The following is a 19,714-nucleotide window of genomic DNA, read 5'->3' as shown; positions in this document are numbered from 1 at the left end:
AGGAAGGAAAAGCACAACCTGACTACTCATATACGTTTACCCCCCCAAAACACACACACTCACACACACACACACACACACACACACACAGATTCCAAAGATAAATACCCAGAGTATCAATCAAGCAATGGTATTTATTGAATGTTGATTGGGTGCAGAGCCATGTTTCCCCACCCCTCAAGATCCTCCAGTGGTTGCCCATCCATGTCTGCATCAAATAAAAGCTCCTTACCATCGACATCAAAGCACTCAATTAGCTCCTCTCACCATCCTATCTTGCTGATTTCTTACTATACCAGCCCACTCACTTCACTCCTATAACACCAACCTATTTATTGTACCTCTATTTAATTTATCTTCCTGCCAACTCTTTGCCTACCTCCTCCCCCTGGCTTGGAACTCCCTCCCTGGAGCTTCATATATGCCAGACCACCACTCACCCCTCCTTTAAAGTCTTATTAAAGTCTCATCTCCTCCAAGAGGTCTTCCCCAACCAAGTGCTCATTTCCCCTACTCTCTTTCCCTTTTGTATCACGCTAGCACTTGGATAGAGAAGCAGCGTGGCTAGAGAAGCAGCGTGGCTCAGTGGAAAGAGCATGGGCTTTGGGGTCAGGGCTCATGAGTTCGAATCCCAGCTCTGCCACTTGTCAGCTGTGTGACTGTGGGCAAGTCACTTAACTTCTCTGTGCCTCAGTTCCCTCATCTGTAAAATGGGGATTAAGACTGTGAGCCCCACATGGGACAAGCTGATTCCCCTCTGTCTATCCCAGCGCTTAGAACAGTGCTCGGCACATAGTAAGCGCTTAACAAATACCAACATTATTATTATTATATTCTTTAGGCACGTGATATTCACCCTACCCTCTGCCCCACAGCATTTTGTTGAACATATCTGTAATTTATTTTAATATCTGTCTCCCCCTCTAGACTGTAAGCTTCTTATGGAAAGGTAATTTGTCTTCCAAATCTATAGTATTTAACTCTTCCAAATGCTTAGTACAGTGCTCTGTAAATATGATTGATTGATTGTGGAAAACTGTACTAAGCCCTTGGAGAGTAAAATAGAGTAAATAGACACAATTTTCTTTCAATAATAATAATAACTGTGGTATTAAGTGCTTACTATATGCAACTGCTACTAGGCTAATCCAGGCACTTATCCTATCCCGCCTTGTTTACTGGATCAGCATCCTTGCTGACCTCCCCGCCTCTTCTCTCTCCCCACACCAGTCCTTATTTCACTCAGCAGTCCAGATCATTTTTCTTCAGTACCTTTTCCCCACTCCTCAAGAATTCCTGGTGGTCACCCTTGCACTTCCGCTTTAAATAGAAACTCCTTACCGTCAACTTTAAGGCACTTAATCACCTTGTCTCCTTCTACCTTACCTCCCTAATTTCTTACTACAACCCAGCCCACACAGTTAGCTCTCTAATGCCAGCTTATTCAGTCTACCTCCATCTTGTGTATCTTGCCGCTGACTCTTACCCACATCCTGCCTCTGGCCTGGCCTCCCCACTTCAAAACCTTATTAAAAGTACATCTCCTTCTAGAGGCCTTCCCTGACTAAGCTCTTATTTCCTTTTCTCCCATTCCCTTCTGCATTGCCCTTCCCTTCCTCAGCCCCACAGCACTTATTCAGAAACAGCATGGCTTAGAGGAAAGAGCTCAGATTTGGGAGTCAGAGGACATGGGTTTTAATCCTGTTTCTGCCACTTGTCTGCTGTGTGACCTAGGGCAAGTCACTTAACTTCTCTGTGCTTCAGTTACCTCAGCTGTAAAATGGGGATTAAAAGTGTGGGCTCCTTGTGGGAAACCTGATTATTCTGTACCTACCTCAGTGCTTAGAACAGTGCTTGGCCCATAGTAAGCATTTAACAAATACCATAATAATTATTATTATTTTTAACCATAATGTATTAATTTATATTAAGGTCCATCTCCGTCTCTAGACTGTAAGCTCGTTATGGGCAGGATATGTGCCTATTAACTCTGTTATATTGTACTCTCCTGAGCACTTAGTCCAGTGCTCTGCACACAGTAAGCATTCAATAAATGTGATTGGTTGAATGAAGCACTTTACTAAGCACTGGGGTAGATACAAGATAATCAAGTCAGACACAGTCCTGTGTCACATAGACTTCACAGTCTAATCAGAAGGTAGAACAGGTTTTGAGTCCCCATTTTACAGATGAAGAAACTAAGACACAAAGCAGTTAAGTGACTTGCCCAAAGTCACACAGCAGGCAAGTGGAACAGAAGGGATTGGGACCTGCGTCTCCCAAGGCCATGCTCTTTCTACTAGGCCATGTTACTTTTCAAGGAGTTTACAATTTATTTGGAGAGACAGATATTAATTTATAAGAAGGGGAGACAACCAATTATAAAAGTAATAATAGTAATAATAAGTAAAATAAAATAAATAATGGTATTAAGTGCTTGCTATGTGCCAGGCACTGTATTAAGCACTGGGGTGAACACAAGCAAATTGAATTGGACACAGTCCCTATCTCATGTGGGGCTCATAGTCTCAATCCCCTTTTTACAGATGAGGTAACTGAGGCACAGAGAAGTGAGGTGACTTGCCCAAGCAAGTCACATAGCAGACAAGTGGCAGAGCCAGGATTAGAACCCATGATGGAAAGAGCCCGGGCTTCGGAGTCATAGGTCATGGGTTCGACTCCCAGCTCTGCCACTTGTCAGCTGTGTGACTGTGGGCAAGTCACTTCACTTCTCTGTGCCTCAGTTCCCTCATCTGTAAAATGGGGATTAAGACTGTGAGCCTCACGTGGGACAACCTGAGACCCTGTATGTACCCCAGCGCTTAGAACAGTGCTCTGCACATAGTAAGCGCTTAACAAATACCAACATTATTATTATTATTAGAGTCTCAACCAAGTCTAATGATATATACAAAAATGCTGAGATGGGGGGATGAGTACTACATTCTTAGCTGTGTACGGAATCAGTTGCATAGGTGATGCAAAAGGGAAGGAAAGTAGGGTGAGAGGAGACGTTAGAGAGGGAAGGCTTCATGGAGGCAAACTGATTTTAGTAGGGCTTCAAAGATGAGCATTGCGGAGGTCTGTCTCACATGAAGGGGGAGGGAGTTCCAAGCAGGAAGGATGGTCTGAGCAAGAAGTGGAAGGAAGTTCTATTTTTTAAACATCCTTCAACAGTACTCATTCAGAATAGAGGTCTTCAAATTTAGCCCAAATTAATGAAGTTGTTCTCTAAAACTATATTCATATGCATCCTCTTCAGTTCACAAATCATTTTCATTAAATCGTATTTATTGAGCACTTACTGTGTGCAGAGCACTGTGCTTTTGCTTCTGTAAAATGAGAAAACGAAGATCAGAAATTGCCTCTTTTTACTTCTGAAAGAGAAAGTCTTCCCTCTTATTTCTTTGTGGATTCAAAGTTTGCTGGTTCTGAATCTACATGGAATAAAGAACAAATTGCTCTCATTGTGTTCTGTTCATTGGTGAGAAAATTCTGTTGGTGAGAAAATTGTGAATGTAGAAAACAAAATCTTGAGACTCCCTAGATTACAAAATGTAAAAATGCTTTTTAAAATTAAAAATGGTATTTAAGTGCTTACTATGTGTCAGGCCTTGTATTACGCACTGGGGTATACAAGCTAATCAGCTTGGACACATTTCTTGTCCCATATGGGGTTCACAGTGTTAATCCCCACTTTACAGATAAGGTAATTGAGGCACAGAGAAGTTAAGTGATTTGCCTTAGGTCCCACAGCAGACAAGTGGTGGAGTTGGAATTAGAACCCAGGTCCACTGACTCTTGCTCTGGAATTAGAACCCAGGCCCATGCTCTTTCCACTAGGCCACGCTGCTTCCTCAGTGATTTTTGTCCAAATGGTTTTCTTCTAGTCGATTCTTAATATGTTATTTGATTTTTGGCATCTACCCTGTTTGCACCTTTTCATCCATCACAGAAGAATTGTTGGGATGAATGAATTAATGTTTACTTAAAACGTTTCAGTGCTAAATTCAGAGAATGATAATTGAATATCATTCAATAAAATATGGCTACCTGGTTAACTCCCCAGGACATATATATTAATGAGTCTCTGTAACGGGGAACAGAACAGAAGGTTTTCAATTATATCTGTGCATTTCTGTTAACCTCTCAGGTTCATTAAATTGCAATGACAACTTTATTCTGGTTTAGCAGGGCCCATGTCTTTTGCTCATATTAGTTCAGTAGTCTAAGTAATAGAGAGATAACTCAGGCTTGTAGTTTTTAATCTTAGTTCTAATCCTCATTCTCTATGTAAATTTAGATAAATCAGGTAACCTCTCTGGGCCTCAGTAACTTTATCTGTAAAACAGTGATAGGAGTACAAAACTAAGTCATGCGTTTTAGTGAGGAATATATAAAATGTCATTATAAGGTACCATAGGGATATTAATAAATTATATATACTTGTTTCTCTCTGCTTTAAACAAAAACTCCAAACTTTTAGATTTATAGTTTTCCACAAGTTTTTTCTTATTTGCCTATCTTCTTTCTTCTCCCCACCTATAGCTCAGCTTACATTCTTCATTCTTTCAAGATAACTGTTCCTTGATTGCCATTCTTCTGTCTCCAACTCATTGCTCATACAGTTGCCCCCGTATGAAAGCTACCTGCTCCCTTAAATCTGGTGTAAACACATCTCTCCCTACCAACAAAAATCCTCCTCGCAAACCACCCCTTTTAAGAGATATTTCCTAACTAATCCCACCTTCCTCATCAGTTCATTCTGTCCCCTACTATAGCACTCATGTACATATACTTATTGTTTGTTCAACGGCTTATAGCATTTTTATCATTTGAGCCTATACTCCATTCTTTACTAAACATTTGGCAAGTTATGTCTGTTGCTCTCCCCGTTAGATTGTGAACTCCTCAAAGGCAGGGCCTGTGGCTTTTACTAGTATCGTATGCTTTCAATCCCATAGTCAGTGTACGGCACACCATAAATCTTCAATGAATGATTCTGCTGATGATGATGATCCAGCAGTTTTTGTCATTTGTGAAGTTCAAATAAACTGAAGTTGGGAAATCAAAGGGATTGACATTTTTAAGAGCAAGTTTAGCTATACAAAATATTTTATAAACAATAGTTAATGAGTTCCAAAACATCTTTGATGGGGAGTTAAGTATTATTATCCCCCTCTTCAGAAGAGAAAGTTAAAGTTAAGTAGATGACCCAAGGCTATATGGCAAGTCAGTGCAGAGGTGGGATGGAACACCCAGCAGATACCTGCTTCCTGTATTACATTCAGTTCCCAAGGCCCCAGAGGCTCACAGAGAAGTAGGATTGGAGTTGGAGATATTTTCTTCATGACCATAGTCTAACCCCTTTAGAATTCTTATGGAATTTCCCACATTACAGAGAACAAGTCGATTTTTTTTTAATGTTAGGATAACATTATCCTATTCAAATTGAGACTTCAAGCTTGCAACTTTTTTATGGTTATTCGTTAAGCACTTAGTATGTGCCAAGCGCTGTACTAAGTGCTGGGGGAGATACAAGCTAATCAGGTTGGACACAGCTCATGTCCCACATGGAGCTCCCAGTTTTAATTCCCATTTTACAGATGAGGTAACTGAGGTACAGAGAAGTTAGGTGACTTACCCAAGGTCACACAGCAGAAAAGTGGAAGAGCCAGGAGTAGAACCCAGGTCCCTCTGACTCCCAGGGCACACACAGACACATTCCCTGCCCACAACAAGCGTAAAGTATTAGTATTATACTCTCCTGAGTGTCTATGCTTAAGACAGTGTTCTGAATCCAATAGTGTTCCATAAAGTGATCAATAAATACGATTGATTGAATGAATGAAATACCATTGATGGATTGATTCTCAGTCCCTTTAAATCTGGAATGTGTCTACTAACTCTGTTGTACTCCCCTAAGCACTTAGTAGAGTGCTGAGCACACAGTAAGTGCTTCAATAAATACCACTGATTGATTGAGTTAATGGTCTTGCATTTATCGTCTTTACCTGCTTTTGACCTGGATGGTCTAATTGTAAAAAAGAATTTTCCAGACTTCTAGGTCCTCCATCCTGTTCCTTTTAATACCCAAACAAAAGGATAAATGCACTCAAGAAAGATGGAAAGCTACCTAGGAGCTCAGAATGAGCAGACTTCAGATATTTTATCAGCTGGAGTCCTAGCCAGCAACCAGTTTTCCACAAACTTTTCATGCTATTCAAATTATCATAATATTGCTCAAATAATCATAACACAGCATTGGGTCTCTGACCTATTAATTATCCTTTCATACATTCCCTTCCTGCTGCCGAGTTAATTAGTCAGATGGTAGGGTCTCTGGTTTATGTACATTTTACAGACTGCAACGGGCAACCGTTGTGTCAAGAATAGTAGTTAGTGTCATCCTTTTTTCATCCTAATAATCATATGTACAGATGATTTATTTTATATTTTTTCTTTTGGTAATAGCCCTTGCTATCAGATGTACAACAGGCTCCCCTTTATCCTTTCCTTACTTGGTCTGCTAGTGTCCTCCCATCAGTTATCCTGAAATGTTTCTTTAGCCCAGTGTTTAACTCTTTCACAGGATGATCCCTGTCCTAATAGAACCGACTTGTTGGACTCATAGAATTCACTCTACCCACCTTAATTGCTCCAGGGTCTTTTTGTGTGGGGATGATCAATCAATCAGTGGTATCTTTGAATGCTTACCGTGTACAGAGCTAACCTTCTCACTGTGCCTTGCTCTCACCTGTCTCGCCGCCGACCACTGGCCTGGAACACCCTCCCTCCTCAGTTCGCCAAACAATCACTCTTTCCCCCCATTCAAAGCCCTACTGAAGGCTCACCTACTCCAAGAGGCCTTCCCAGACTAAGCTCCCCTTTCCTCAGCTCCCCCTCCCTTCCGCGTCACCTCGACTCGCTCCTTTTGCTCTTCCCCCCTCCCACCCCAAAGCTCTTCTCTATCTATATCTATAATTCTATTTATTTATACTGATGCCTGTTTACCTTTTTTGATGTCTGTCTCTATCTTTCCTACCCCACCTCCCCAGACTGTAAGGCTTTTCTGGGCAGGGATTGTTTCTATTGTTGTATTGTACTTTCCAAATGTTTAGTACAGTGGTCTGAACACAGTAAGTGCTCAATAAATACATTTGAATGAATGAGTGAATGAATGAGCTCTTGAGTGAGTACAGAACAACACAGTTGGAAGATATGTTCTCTGGCCACAATGAACTTACAGTCTAGAGGGGGAGACAGAAATTAACATAAATAAATTACTGTTATGTAAGATACAGAAATGCTGTGGGGCTGAGAGTAGGGGGAATATCAAATGAATAAAGGATACAGATTCATCAGCAGCTGGCAGAATTTACTGCTGTCATCCTCCACACAACACTATTTAGAAATCTAGCGCTGAGCACTTCACAAATAAGCCTCTTGATATTTCCTTCTCATCCACCCCAAATTCTCATCCCATGTCATTAGTCTAGACCAGGAACACAATGCAACATAGTTCATGCCAGATATACTATCAGTCAGGTACTTCTACAGTACTTTGTTAGAGAAACTGAAAATGAATTTTTTTTTTACTATGTTTAGCATTTTCAAATTAACCAATATGAACTCCTTTTTTTGTTGTTAAATTGAGGGACTAGAATTTGCATGACTTTCCTCAACCAGCTTCCTTCTTTGCTGATCCATCAGGGTCATTCCTTTGACAGTACACTGCAAACTGATGAATCTAACATTACTGAATGTGCAAGAATAATAGACCAATATATTCAGTTTTTTTTGAACACCCAGTTTGGCATGATACTGGGAGTCATAATGGATGGTTTATACAGGGTTGATAATATGTTCCTTGTGCTGAAACATTTCTTCATCTAAAGTTATCTCTGTGCTGGGCAATAAATGTCTTGCATGAAAATCAAAAATACACAGATACTAAAGTTCTCATAAAGTATTAAGGAGTCCAATATAAGTTTTAAAAAGGATTAATATGCATATATGGGAATTTTAAAGAAGTATAGAAACTAAAAGAAAAAGAAACTCAAATAAAAGTTTCAAATCCTTTATTGCCTTGTGTAAACTTCTCCCACAAAAATTACCAATCGGACAAGGTGGTAAAAGGAATTACTCATGTGGGGAGGTCTATTCCTAGAGACAAAGGCAGTGAGGCTTCCAAAGACACCCACTAGGCCCTAGGGAAAGAGAAGAGGAAGGCCAAATTCCTACTCCACCTCTTTTTAAAGGTCCCGCCTCCAAGTAGACAGAAAAGGAGGGAAAAACTTTCTGTGAAGGAGGCTATCCTGTTTCCAGTTTCTGTTTAGGAGCAAGAAATATCTTTGCCCTCTGGAAAAATGTAGTCTCCTTAGGGATGATTCCCTAACTAAGATTTATATTCTCTTAAGTTCCTTAGGTCCACCTCCAAAAGAGACTTGAGTGTATTGCCAGCCAATGCCAACATTATGGAAAGATTATTGGGCTTAACCCTAAAAAAGTTTTAAGCTTAAATGTGCAGTTCATTTGTAGATTCCACCTCAGTTCACACCCCCACATGGCCAACATGTCTCTGAACCTCCAAGAGAGTTCCCAGTGGGAATGTCAAAAAATATCAATTTTATGAAATCCAAAAAAAAACTTCTAGGCAGCGAGTCCTATTGCCAGAAGCAGGTAAGTGTCAGAGGAAATCCGTAAAAAGAGATTCTTCGTCATGCTGACAGCTAGTGCCGTAGCCCTGGCTGAGGATAGAAATGGCTTGATGTCAGTGAAGGAAGGATCAGATTTTCTAGACGAAGTATTTACAACTTGAAAGAATCCCCACTAGCTTGAACCCTGTTTATGAAACACCGAACTGAGCTGTAACTCCTAGTGTGTGCCTGTGCGATCTTTAGAAATCTTCATATCCATGTGAAAGACATTTTTCAGTGAGGAAACAGAATTCGCTGAACCTAAGCCTAAATTGTAACACACCAGTAAAGCTTTGCCTTTGTCATGAGTCTTTGTTATGTCCCAGGGGTTGGTCATATAAACAAACTGCTGTAGGTCTGTTTTGCTGAAAGATCAATCAAAGGACACTCCCGAGTGAACTTCATGAGAAACCCTGGGAAGGCAATAGTAAAATGCTCGGTGTCACTTTACTGTGACCTGAGAAATGGCTTGAACTGACTAAATAAACAAGTAATAAAATTCAACGTATATTTAAACGTAGGCAAAATATTTTGCCGCACAATTCAGTTAACTTGATAAGCCATTCTTTGCTCTTTGCTTCCTAATATAGATGCATAGGACCGAAATAAATATAAAGCTGCCTTTCCTTGACCTGCAAACATGTTCTAAATAAGCAGCAATTAATTCTTCAGCTTTATAAAATACAGAAAACTAAAGCAGTTGTAGATTCTAATTGTGTTAGTCATCTTAAATGTTTAAGCACTCTTCTAGTTAATTTCTTAATCTCTTTCATCTGCACAATTAAAATCAAAATATTCCACTTAAAAACTTAATCAGTTTAAGAATGTTTGCAAATGCACTTAAAAAACCTTTTGAAAGTGTCACTCATCCAAAGCACACATTCTTAATTGCTAATTTGTTAAGGTTTGATTTGCAGTGGTGTGCACTATACTATGTTCCCAACTGTGTAGCAAGATTGCATGGACTTTTTATATTGTAAAAAATCACTCCATTTAGGTAAATTCTGGCTACATCACAAACTGACAAATCAAGATGAAGGCAAGTGTACAATTATACACCTACTTATCAGAAGAATACATGTCTGATTCATTCTTCTGAAAAATTCCATTTACATAAAAATGTATTACAAAATTAAGCATACGTATCCACATAGACCTAGCGTTTTTGCTTTACAGCAAGTAGGAGCTTTTAACATTTCATCAATGGGCCACGCTTTTGAATAGAAAACATGCTCATTCACTGGCAATACCAATTTGGAGGATATTTTGCACTTTAGAAAACAGCATTAAGATTCAAAATAACTAGGCCAAATTGGAGAGATGGACAGTTTCAAATAAAATGATGTTCAAGAGAGATAAATGCAGAGTAATATAGTTTATACTGAAAAACAAAATGCATATACATGCTGAATTTTGTGTAAGACCTGGGGGGGAAAAATGACTTAGGAGTCATGGTATATCTCAAACCAAACATTAATTAGGGATATATCACTATTACTACTATGGAGAGATAAGTGCAGAGAGGATTTAGGAAGAACAATGAAGACAACAAAAGAGTTAGAAAAGGGAACCTATAGAAAGAGGTAAAGAAATAAGGACTATTTAACGTAGAAGATAGAAAAGGGAGATGTAATGATATCAGTAATCCGAATCAAAGACATTTATTGAGCACCTGCTGTGGGGAATCACTGTACTAGCCCCTTGGCTAAAAAAGACTTAAAAGATAAGTTCTCTCTTGGAGGGGTTTACAATCTAATTAGGGAGGCAATAGGTATAAATGCAGGAGTATAACATGGTAAAAAGAGAATAGTTATAAATTAGGGACACCAGTGAATAAATAAATAAATGAACTGATGAATACAGGAGTAATATGTGTAAGCAGTACAGCAGTATAGTCCCTCTAGATTATAAACTTTTTGTGGGCAGGGAATATGTCTACCAACTCTGCTGCGTCATACCCTTCCATGTACTAAGTTCAGTGCTCTGCACACAGTTAAGTGCTCAATACCATTGGGTGATACATGAGATAATACATGTATTCTCCATACTGCCATCTCTGTAGCACGTCCCTTTATATTCCATTACTTCTTCTATATAATTTCCTTTAGTGTCTATTTTCCCTAAGTAGATTTTAAGATCCTTGAGAGCAGGGATCATGTAGAGTGCTCTACACAGAGTAGGTGATCATCAGTCCTTTTAATTGATTAGTGGTATCAACAAGAAACGAGGAGGATTAAGAATGGCTCCTAAAGTAAGACTTGGAAGAAAAAGGCAAAGGACATCTTTTGATAAAGCTGAAGAAAGACGTGAGTGCGAGGGTGGGAGGAGATTCAGGAGAGAGGAACGGTTAAAGGTTTGCTTGGATGAGAAGCAAAGAGCATGACTTAGGTTTTGTAATATGAGTTAATACATATACGTATATATATAATATTATAATAATATATATTATATATATATAATTGTGACTGTGAAATATAAAACAATGTTGTTGTTTTTTTCATTTAAAAAAATGCCCTGAAATTGTAAAATTCGTGACTACCTTTAAAGAATACTCAACCCTCTCTCTAACATAGATGGTTTAGTCTTTCCTTTGTAAGGGGGCATGGGACATCAGTCAGTCAGTCAATTATATTTATTGAGGGTTTACTGTGTGCAGAGCACTCACTGTACTAAGGGCTTGGGAGAGTACAATGCAACAATAGTCCCTTTCCACAGAGTCCCTTCCACTTCTCTGATTCCTTGACTTCTGGGTCTAAACTTTGTTATGAGGGATGAAGAGGGAGGCAGAGAAAGGAAATGAGGTTTTTGAAGAATGTTGGTCCAGGGAGCTAAGGGGGTTCTGAACAGTAGTTTGGTAACAATGGACCATAACAGCTCTTTATAAAACCTCTACTTCCACTTGTCAAGAGTAGACATTTGTTTTCCTGTTGTTTCCTATTAACCTTTTTTTAAGCACTCTTTTTTACTTCCCCTACAAACTGAGGTCTTGATAATTTGGTGCTTTGTGCCTGTCTACAAAAAAAAATAATTGCCAGTGTATTGTTGAAGTTAAAAATATGTGATGCTGAGATGAAAACATAGGTTTATGGTATATTAAAACCAGTACACAGTGTTCAGCTGCAAAACCCTCAGCGGTGTTCAGGCTCTGAATTCAATTTTCAGAACTGAAAATAGTTGAAAAACTTTTTGGAAAGTCCCAAGTTAGACAAAAATGAATAAAGGCTTGTGTGTTACACTCTTTGATAATAATGTTGGTATTTGTTAAGCGCTTACTATGTGCCGAGCACTGTTCTAAGTGCTGGGGTAGACACAAGGGAATCAGGTTGTCCCACGTGGGGCTCACAGTCTTCATCCCCATTTTACAGATGAGGTAATGGAGGCACAGAGAAGTTAAGTGACTTGTCCACAGTCACACAGCTGACAAGTGGCGGAGCTGGGATTCGAACTCATGACCTCTGACTCCAAAGCCCGTGCTCTTTCCACTGAGCCACACTGCTTCTCTTTTCTTTGAGAAAATCCTATGTAATTCATTTATTTATATTTATGTCTGGCTCCCCTTCTAGTGTATAAGCTCATTGTGGGCAGGGAATATGTCGGTTTATTGTTATATTGTATTCTCCCAGTGCTTAGTATAGTGCTTTGCACACAGTAAGTGTTCAGTAAGTACAAATGAATGAATGAATGAAGAAAGCTGAAGAACTTCAGTAACTAGTGGCATACGTTGTAATTATAATGGTCCTCATGTTCAAGTGAGAAGCAGCATGGAGTAATGGGCCTGGGAGTCAGCAGATCATGGGTTCTAATCCTGGCTCCACCACTTGTCTGCTGTGTGACCTTGGGCAAGTCACTTCACTTCTCTGTGCCTCAGTTACCTCATCTGTAAAATGGGGATTAAGACTGTGAGCCTCACGTGGGACAATCTGATTACCCTGTATCTATCCCAGCGCTTAGAACAGTGCTCTGCACATAGTAAGTGCTTAACAGATACCAACATTATTATTTTCTGGGCCTCGGTTATCTCCTCCATCAAATGGGGATTAAAACTTTGAGCCCCATGGGGGACAGGGACTGTGTCTAACTTGCTTGTTTCCACCCCAGTGCTTAGTACAGTACAGTTGCCCATAGTAACTGCTTAACAAATACCATAAATATTATTATTGTTATTATTAAGCATGATGTAAATAACAATATATTTTATGGGTACCCATAACCATGATGGGTAAAGATGAATAGACTGACACATGAGCAATCATCCCTACCACACTGGTCACGCACAAAGATAAAGATCCAGTGTTCATGTCTGGTACTGTTTTCATTTTTCCCTCTTAGTCTCACAATGTTCACGAAGCATCTACTCAAGAAGAGCAAGTTTTGATTGCAACAGGTCACACTGGTATATTACTACAGTTACTTCCAACATGATACATTCCCTGAATCTGTGCTTCCCTGCAATCTTAAAACATTTGCTCTGTTCCTTTCTCTTCTCCCTCTGACACTATATTCCAACTCATGTCAGCCATTTGTTTAGCCTATTGATCTTACCCTGTGTTCATGTCCCACCCAGTGAAGTTGAACAGATGTTGAGCATAGCTTAAAGCTGTTACACTATGTCCCAGAGCCTTGTTTCTTGTAATCCTGTTTTACCGTTCGCTATTGAGAATGACCTGCGAATAACATGGATGGAGATGCTCAAAAAGCCAGGCATCTGTGGTAGATCCAGGTGTCACCACACATATAGATGGTTAAAAGAGCACCCCTCTGAACACTCAGTTGCTCTTAGACGTACTGCCACTTTATGTTGCCAATCTCTGACATGGCTATGCTGGCTTCCTTAGTTCAGTTTTCTACTTTGTCTTCTAGTGCATCGCTGGACAATATGCGGTAGAAGAAAGTTTTCCTGGTGGCGGTAAGTACAATACCTTGGTTTTCTTTAACGTTACAGTTGGTCCCATAGTGCTGAGATGAATTTGCATTGGTTTTTGATCCTCTGCTCTCTTTTCACAAATATTTCTCTAGGACAAGATCTCCTTATATAACAATTAAAAATGTTTGTTTCCAGGGCTTTGAATGATGTGTGTAGACTTGAAAGAAGTATTCTGACACCAGCATCCAGATCCCTTATTGATTTTGTCGGCTTGGCTTAGAGGAATAAATTAAATTAGACTGGACATACTGCAAACCTCTACTTTATTTCACAATGATGATAAGTAGTGGTCCAGAGAGGATTCCATCAGCTCTGATATGACATGATAGTACCACCGTGGATAACTTCAGGATCTTGATGACCTTATCAGGGCCAGAGCTTAGGTATAGTGGTGGTCAGGTGCTTTGGTGTCTATTTAGGATTAATGGTGCTCTTTTTTTTCCACCAAAGTGTTTGTCCCCATCAAGAACTGTATTTAGATGCAACTATTTTTTAAATCTCCTGAGAAGGGTATGAATGAAATGAAATGAATGAAAAGAATGAATGAGGTCCACCTGAAATAAGATGGATCTACACTAAACATAAAAGGTCTTTAAGGTTTGTAGAACACTGAAAGATGTCACTCAGGGAGATTGTGGAATTTTATTGGGCATTTTTTAAGAAAAGGGTTCAACTGGATTTCTTGGATATAATACTGATTAGAGCCAAATAACAGAATTGAATAACCTCTCAAGATCTCTTTCATCTCTATGATTCTCTGAAGTGCAGTATACTTGCACTGATGCATGTATTGTGAATAACTAGAAGATACTTAGAGAACAAGAAATGAGCCTCTCCCTTTATTATTTAATGTAAGAATTTTGTTTTCATTCAATATTCCAAAATAAAATGGGGCAAATCCAGCATCTTCAAAATAATTTTAAGGCTAAAAAAATTCAGTATATGTGGCATTTAAGTAATGGTTTCAATTCCACTCCATTATTTCCAAAATAGTAATTTGCTAGGGACTGGCAATCATGGGCTACTCTGACAAACCATATCAATCATTAACTCAATAGCCTTTTTTGAAAATGATACTTCATGAACTTTGAAGTGTTTTCCATTGTGGAGAATACAACCTTTGCTTTTTAATGCACTCATTTTCATTTGTGCAAGGTACTCATAGCTAATAATAATTATGGTACTTGTTAAGTGCTTACTATATGCCCAGCACTGTTCTAACCCCTGGGGTAGTTACAAGTTAACCAGGTTGGACACAGTCCCTGTCCCACATTGGGCTCACATTCTTAATCCCCATTTTTTTTTTTACAGATGAGGTAACTGAGACCCAGAAAAGTCATATGACTTGCCCAAAGTCACAGAGCAGACAAGCAGTGGAGCTGGGATTAGAACCCATGACCACCTGATTTCCAGGCCCATGCTCTATCCGCTACACCATGATGCTAACTTGGATGCAGTCAGTCACTGAATGGTTTATATTGAGTTTGCACTGTGTGCAGAGCACTGTACTAAGAACTTGGGAAAGTATAAGACAATAAGTTGATAGATACGGTCCCTGCCCACAAAAAAGCATACAGGCTAGAGGAGGAGGCAGATATTGAAATAAATTATAGCCTGGGAAAGTGGTAGAGTATTGGGATATGTATATAATTGCTGTGAGGCTGGGAATGGAGTAAATATCAAGTGTTGAGAGTTACAGTCTTAATTTCAAGACTTAACTCTTTCTTGAGAGTTGTATTTGTAAATTCTTCATGCCAAGTAGAATTTTCATATGACTAAATGTTTCTTATTTTCAGGAGTGCTAAAAGAATAACAGTCAGTGTGAGTGATCGAAAAAAGACATTTACATGTAGTGGTATAGTTTCTATATTGATCTCCTAAGAGGTTAATAAACCACAACTGAGTAACTCAGTAAATGTCCAGTGCCCCTCCTTCACCTAGAAGCAGGTGAAACATTTTAGTTCTTTTGCAGACATGGAAACCAGGGCAGAGAGTTCAGGTGACGGCCCTGAAGGCCCATGGAATGTCAAAGGGCAACAATTTGCAATAATCAGTTTTACAAATCTGAATGAAAAGAATTCTTCTGGGATGAACATGCTAATTTAGAGGGAATTTGTAAAGTCCCATTGAAAAATAGACTTTCTTCAGGAATTTAAAAAAAAATACTGACTCAGTTGCCATTCTAAGCATTAGAAGGAACTGTTGTTACAACAGAAGCTGCTGTTGTCAGTCCTTTTTGGGTCTTTTAAGAACTGACCCAAAATGGAACCAAACAATCCTGTTTTTTAATACTTAAGAAAAAACCAGGTTTGTACTAGTCAAATTTAGTGTGCCCTTGAATTTATCATCTTGGATGCCGGAGGTTAGGAGGAGAGAACCATTATCATCCCAGCCCCACAGTAGTTATGTGCATATTGTTGTACTCAACTATTTCCCTTCTCTGTAAATTTATTTTAGTGTCTGTCTACCTCTGTAGACTATAAACTCCTTGTGGGCAGGATCATGTCTACCAATTCTATTACTTTTCCTTTCCCCAGAGCACTGTGGCACAGTGCTCTGCAGACAATATCCTCTCAAAAAATAGCATTGATTGATTAATTCTATAATTTATATCTCATATATTCTTCACACTATGAATACTTCTACTGTTCTTTGCTTATGAAGTGCATCTCCCCTCCGTCTTCACATCCTAATTAGAAACAAGGTATAAACCTAGAGAAGCTATCCTCACAATGCAAACAGAAACCAGAAAGAACAGAAATCCACAGAGGAATTACACGATATGTAACTGTAGTTCCTCATTGAAATTTTTTATTCAGCAAATTTAATTTTGATCCAAATGTCACAGTGACTCTTTTCAATCGATCAAGCAAACAAGCAAGTTATAGTATTTATTGAGCACTTACTGTGTGCACTGCACTGCACTAAATACTTGGGAGAACCCACGGCAAGCTTTCAGTCTAGAGGGATATTTACAGACATTAATATAAATAAGTAAGCTACAGATTTGTAGATAAGTGTAAAACTAAGTGCAGAGGTGAGGCAGAAGAGTGAGAGAAGAGGAAATGAGAGCTTAGTTGGGGAAGGCTTCTGGAGGAGATGTGCTTTTATATAAAACTTTGAAGGACAGGAGAGTGATCGTCTGTCAGATATGACGAGGGAGGATGTTCCGGGTCAGAAGCAGGACATGGGTTAGAGGTCGGTGGCAAAATAGACAAGATCAAAGTACAATGAGTAGGTTGGCATTAGAGCTGCCAAGTGTGAAGCGTAGGTTGTAGTAGGAGAGCAGTGAGGTTAGGTGAAGTTCATCAGACACTATTAATATCCTTGCTAGTGGGAAAACAGTCTTAATTTAATCTACATACTCCAGAGAAGTAACAGTCAAGATTGTCCAAATGTAAGAAACTCTGGGTTTACCGAAGTCTGAGCCTGACAAAGTCAAATTCCAGTTCCACTACAAAATTAAGGAGATTTAATTTTTGTAATGTTGAACAGGAGAAAAAGATACCCAATTCTCTCATCAGTCTACAAGGCAAATATGCATTTCCCAGAATCCTTTCTCCCTGACCAACAAATTAAAAAAAATCATAAATCTGCAGACCCGCTCAAGATACTTGGTTATAAAATAGCATACAACCCTTCTACTCCAAGAGAACCCTGAGAGAGAAAGATGTACAACTCTGACACATAGAGAACAATTCTTTCCTTTCTTTAGATTCAGAGAACGGATTCCTGAAATTCAGAACTTACTGTTCCCCTGGTTGCTTCCTCTTCAGGCAATCTTTTGATCCTATAATCAGGTGGGGTAATCTTACCCACAATGTTCAGAATGAAATTAGTGACCTAGAAGTAACCAAAAAATTGGTTTGGAAATGCATACTATTGCCCTGTGCAATTCATTGGGTACAGTTTAACTTGATCAATATTCTTTTCTAAGAAACAAGTTGGTTTTGGTCCCATTTTCTACATCACGAAAGATGTATTTGAATAGGCTTCTTTGAAATTTGGTTGAGAACAAGAAAAATATTGAAGGCTTAATTAAAAAATAGATAAAATTAAGTTTTTAAAATTCAACATTGTGCTGCAGTCATTTTTAACTTATTTTCCAGTCATATAGAGATACGTGAAAAGAGGTTCAAAAATCATTATAACATCAAGCATTCCTAGGAGAAATTTCTGATCGGAGTCCCTTTGTAAAAGCAGCCATATGAATTAAATGTTTTCTGAATGCTTTTTTGGTTCAGACAAGGAAGAGAGGGAGGGTGAGTAGTTCTAAATAAAAATGAATATCAAATGCATAGATAAATTAATAAAACACTTTAGGCACTTCTTTGTTGACATGTGAAAATCACATGAAGTCTTAACTTGAAGTGAAAAAGTTACAATGAGAACATTGACTTCACTGAATAATGAGTGTATATTGTGCTATTTAATAAATAGTTATAAAAGAAAGATTATAAGCTCCATCCTAGGAAGCTCAGTCCTGAACCTCTGCCTTTTTATTGCCCAAGTGCACCAGACCCAAAACAGTACAAAATAAAATTCTGCTAGTCAGAGAACCCTTATTCTTCTTTCAAGTTCTCTTCCTTTTGTCCCTCTTTCCTTTTTCCCCCTTACCCACACACTCTCTAAATTTCTTTTCTATAATAGTTTCATTCCCCCTCTTTCATTTTTCCATTCTCCTTGTAATCCTAATTACTCCAAAGACTGTAAGGTCACTGTAGCTCGCACTGATTCACCCTTTGCCTACCCTCCTACAAACACAGTTCCCCTTGGATTCTGAAGTATCCCTGATTATAGCTGATAATTATTAGGAGAGTGAAGCTAACCAGACATTATTCTTTTCACTTAGTCCTCCATTTGGATGTCAGGCTACTCAGCAGACCAGTGGCCCACATGGCCATTCATTCATTCATTCAGGGATCATATTTACTAACTCTGTTGTACTCTTCCAAGTGCTTAGTACAGTGCTCTGCACTAAATAAATACTACTGATGAATTCATTCATTTAGCTTCTTATATGCAGAGCACTGTACAATACTAAGATTTTGGAAACAACAATAAACTTAAAGGCAAGACCCCTTCATTCAAATATAATTGATTCAATCGTATTTGCTGAGTGCTTACTGTGTGCAGAGCACTGTACGTAGCCCTTGGAAAGTACAAGTCAGCAATAAAGAGACAATCCCTGCCCACACCGGGCTTTCAGTCTAGAAGACGATTGAATGAATGAATGAGTGAATATAATAACTAAAGGAAACTAAAGGGCTTCGTATAGCACAATTGGACACTTGTGGATAAAGATTGCCATCCAATATCTGTGACATTCATAGCCAAGATCCTTAAATATTAAAAGAGAATGGAATAGGATGAACATAGTGTGGTAAGAGCTCCATGCAATGTAAATATTTCAGAGTGCATGTGAAGTGAAGGTTTTTTTTGTTTGGTGATATTTATTAAGCAAAAGAGAAAATTCCATCTAGATGGTGAGAATTGTCCAGATTCCAGAACTGCAAAGCTACAGTAATAATACTGATAGTCATATCAATAATAGTTTATACTTTATGAATAATAATAACAATAATGCCCCTGTAATGCAGCATCTTCCTTTCATGGGCCAAAAACATTTCACAAGCATTTCTGTCTCTTAAATTCACCCATCATCATGGGGAGGTAGTAAATGGGAAGAGGTAGTAAATGGGAAAGTACAAAGGAATATTTACCTTCAAAAGAGTCTATCCACGTAGAGAGCCTTTTGGAGTAAATGCCAATTTGGGATAAACATCAAGGAAAATGGCATGGAAAACAACAGCCCCCAGCAACTCCTGGCTCAAAATTATGAGAGAGGAGTGTCCTTATTTCCTGAATAAACATCTGCCACTCCATTTCAAGCTCCTCATTCTCCCCAGAGACTTTAAGAAAAAATTTTGAATAGCCCAGAGATAGGAGAACTAAAACCTCATTACTTCTTTTCTACCATCTCCTCCCAGAATGAACTCCTTATCCATATTCTTGCAATAAATCATTTTTAATTTGGAGGTATCACCGACTTGTACAGCATATTAGGTTGCTAGTTGTGGAAATGCATGGT

General features: G+C 38.8%; 1 long non-coding RNA gene across 2 annotated transcripts in view; it reads left to right on the top strand.

Annotated features, from left to right (window-relative positions):
- Nucleotides 1-19,714, top strand: part of LOC103171017 — a 122,240-nt gene that overhangs the window by 26,940 nt on the left and 75,586 nt on the right. For both annotated transcript variants that reach the window (XR_003762085.1, XR_486542.3), the window contains exon 2: nucleotides 13,560-13,605. This is a non-coding gene — a long non-coding RNA (uncharacterized LOC103171017). The remainder of the gene's footprint in view (nucleotides 1-13,559; nucleotides 13,606-19,714) is intronic.

Source organism: Ornithorhynchus anatinus, chromosome 9, assembly GCF_004115215.2.
Source record: "Ornithorhynchus anatinus isolate Pmale09 chromosome 9, mOrnAna1.pri.v4, whole genome shotgun sequence".
NCBI classification, from domain to species: Eukaryota; Metazoa; Chordata; class Mammalia; order Monotremata; family Ornithorhynchidae; genus Ornithorhynchus; species Ornithorhynchus anatinus.
This window is presented reverse-complemented; position numbering and strand designations above follow the sequence as displayed.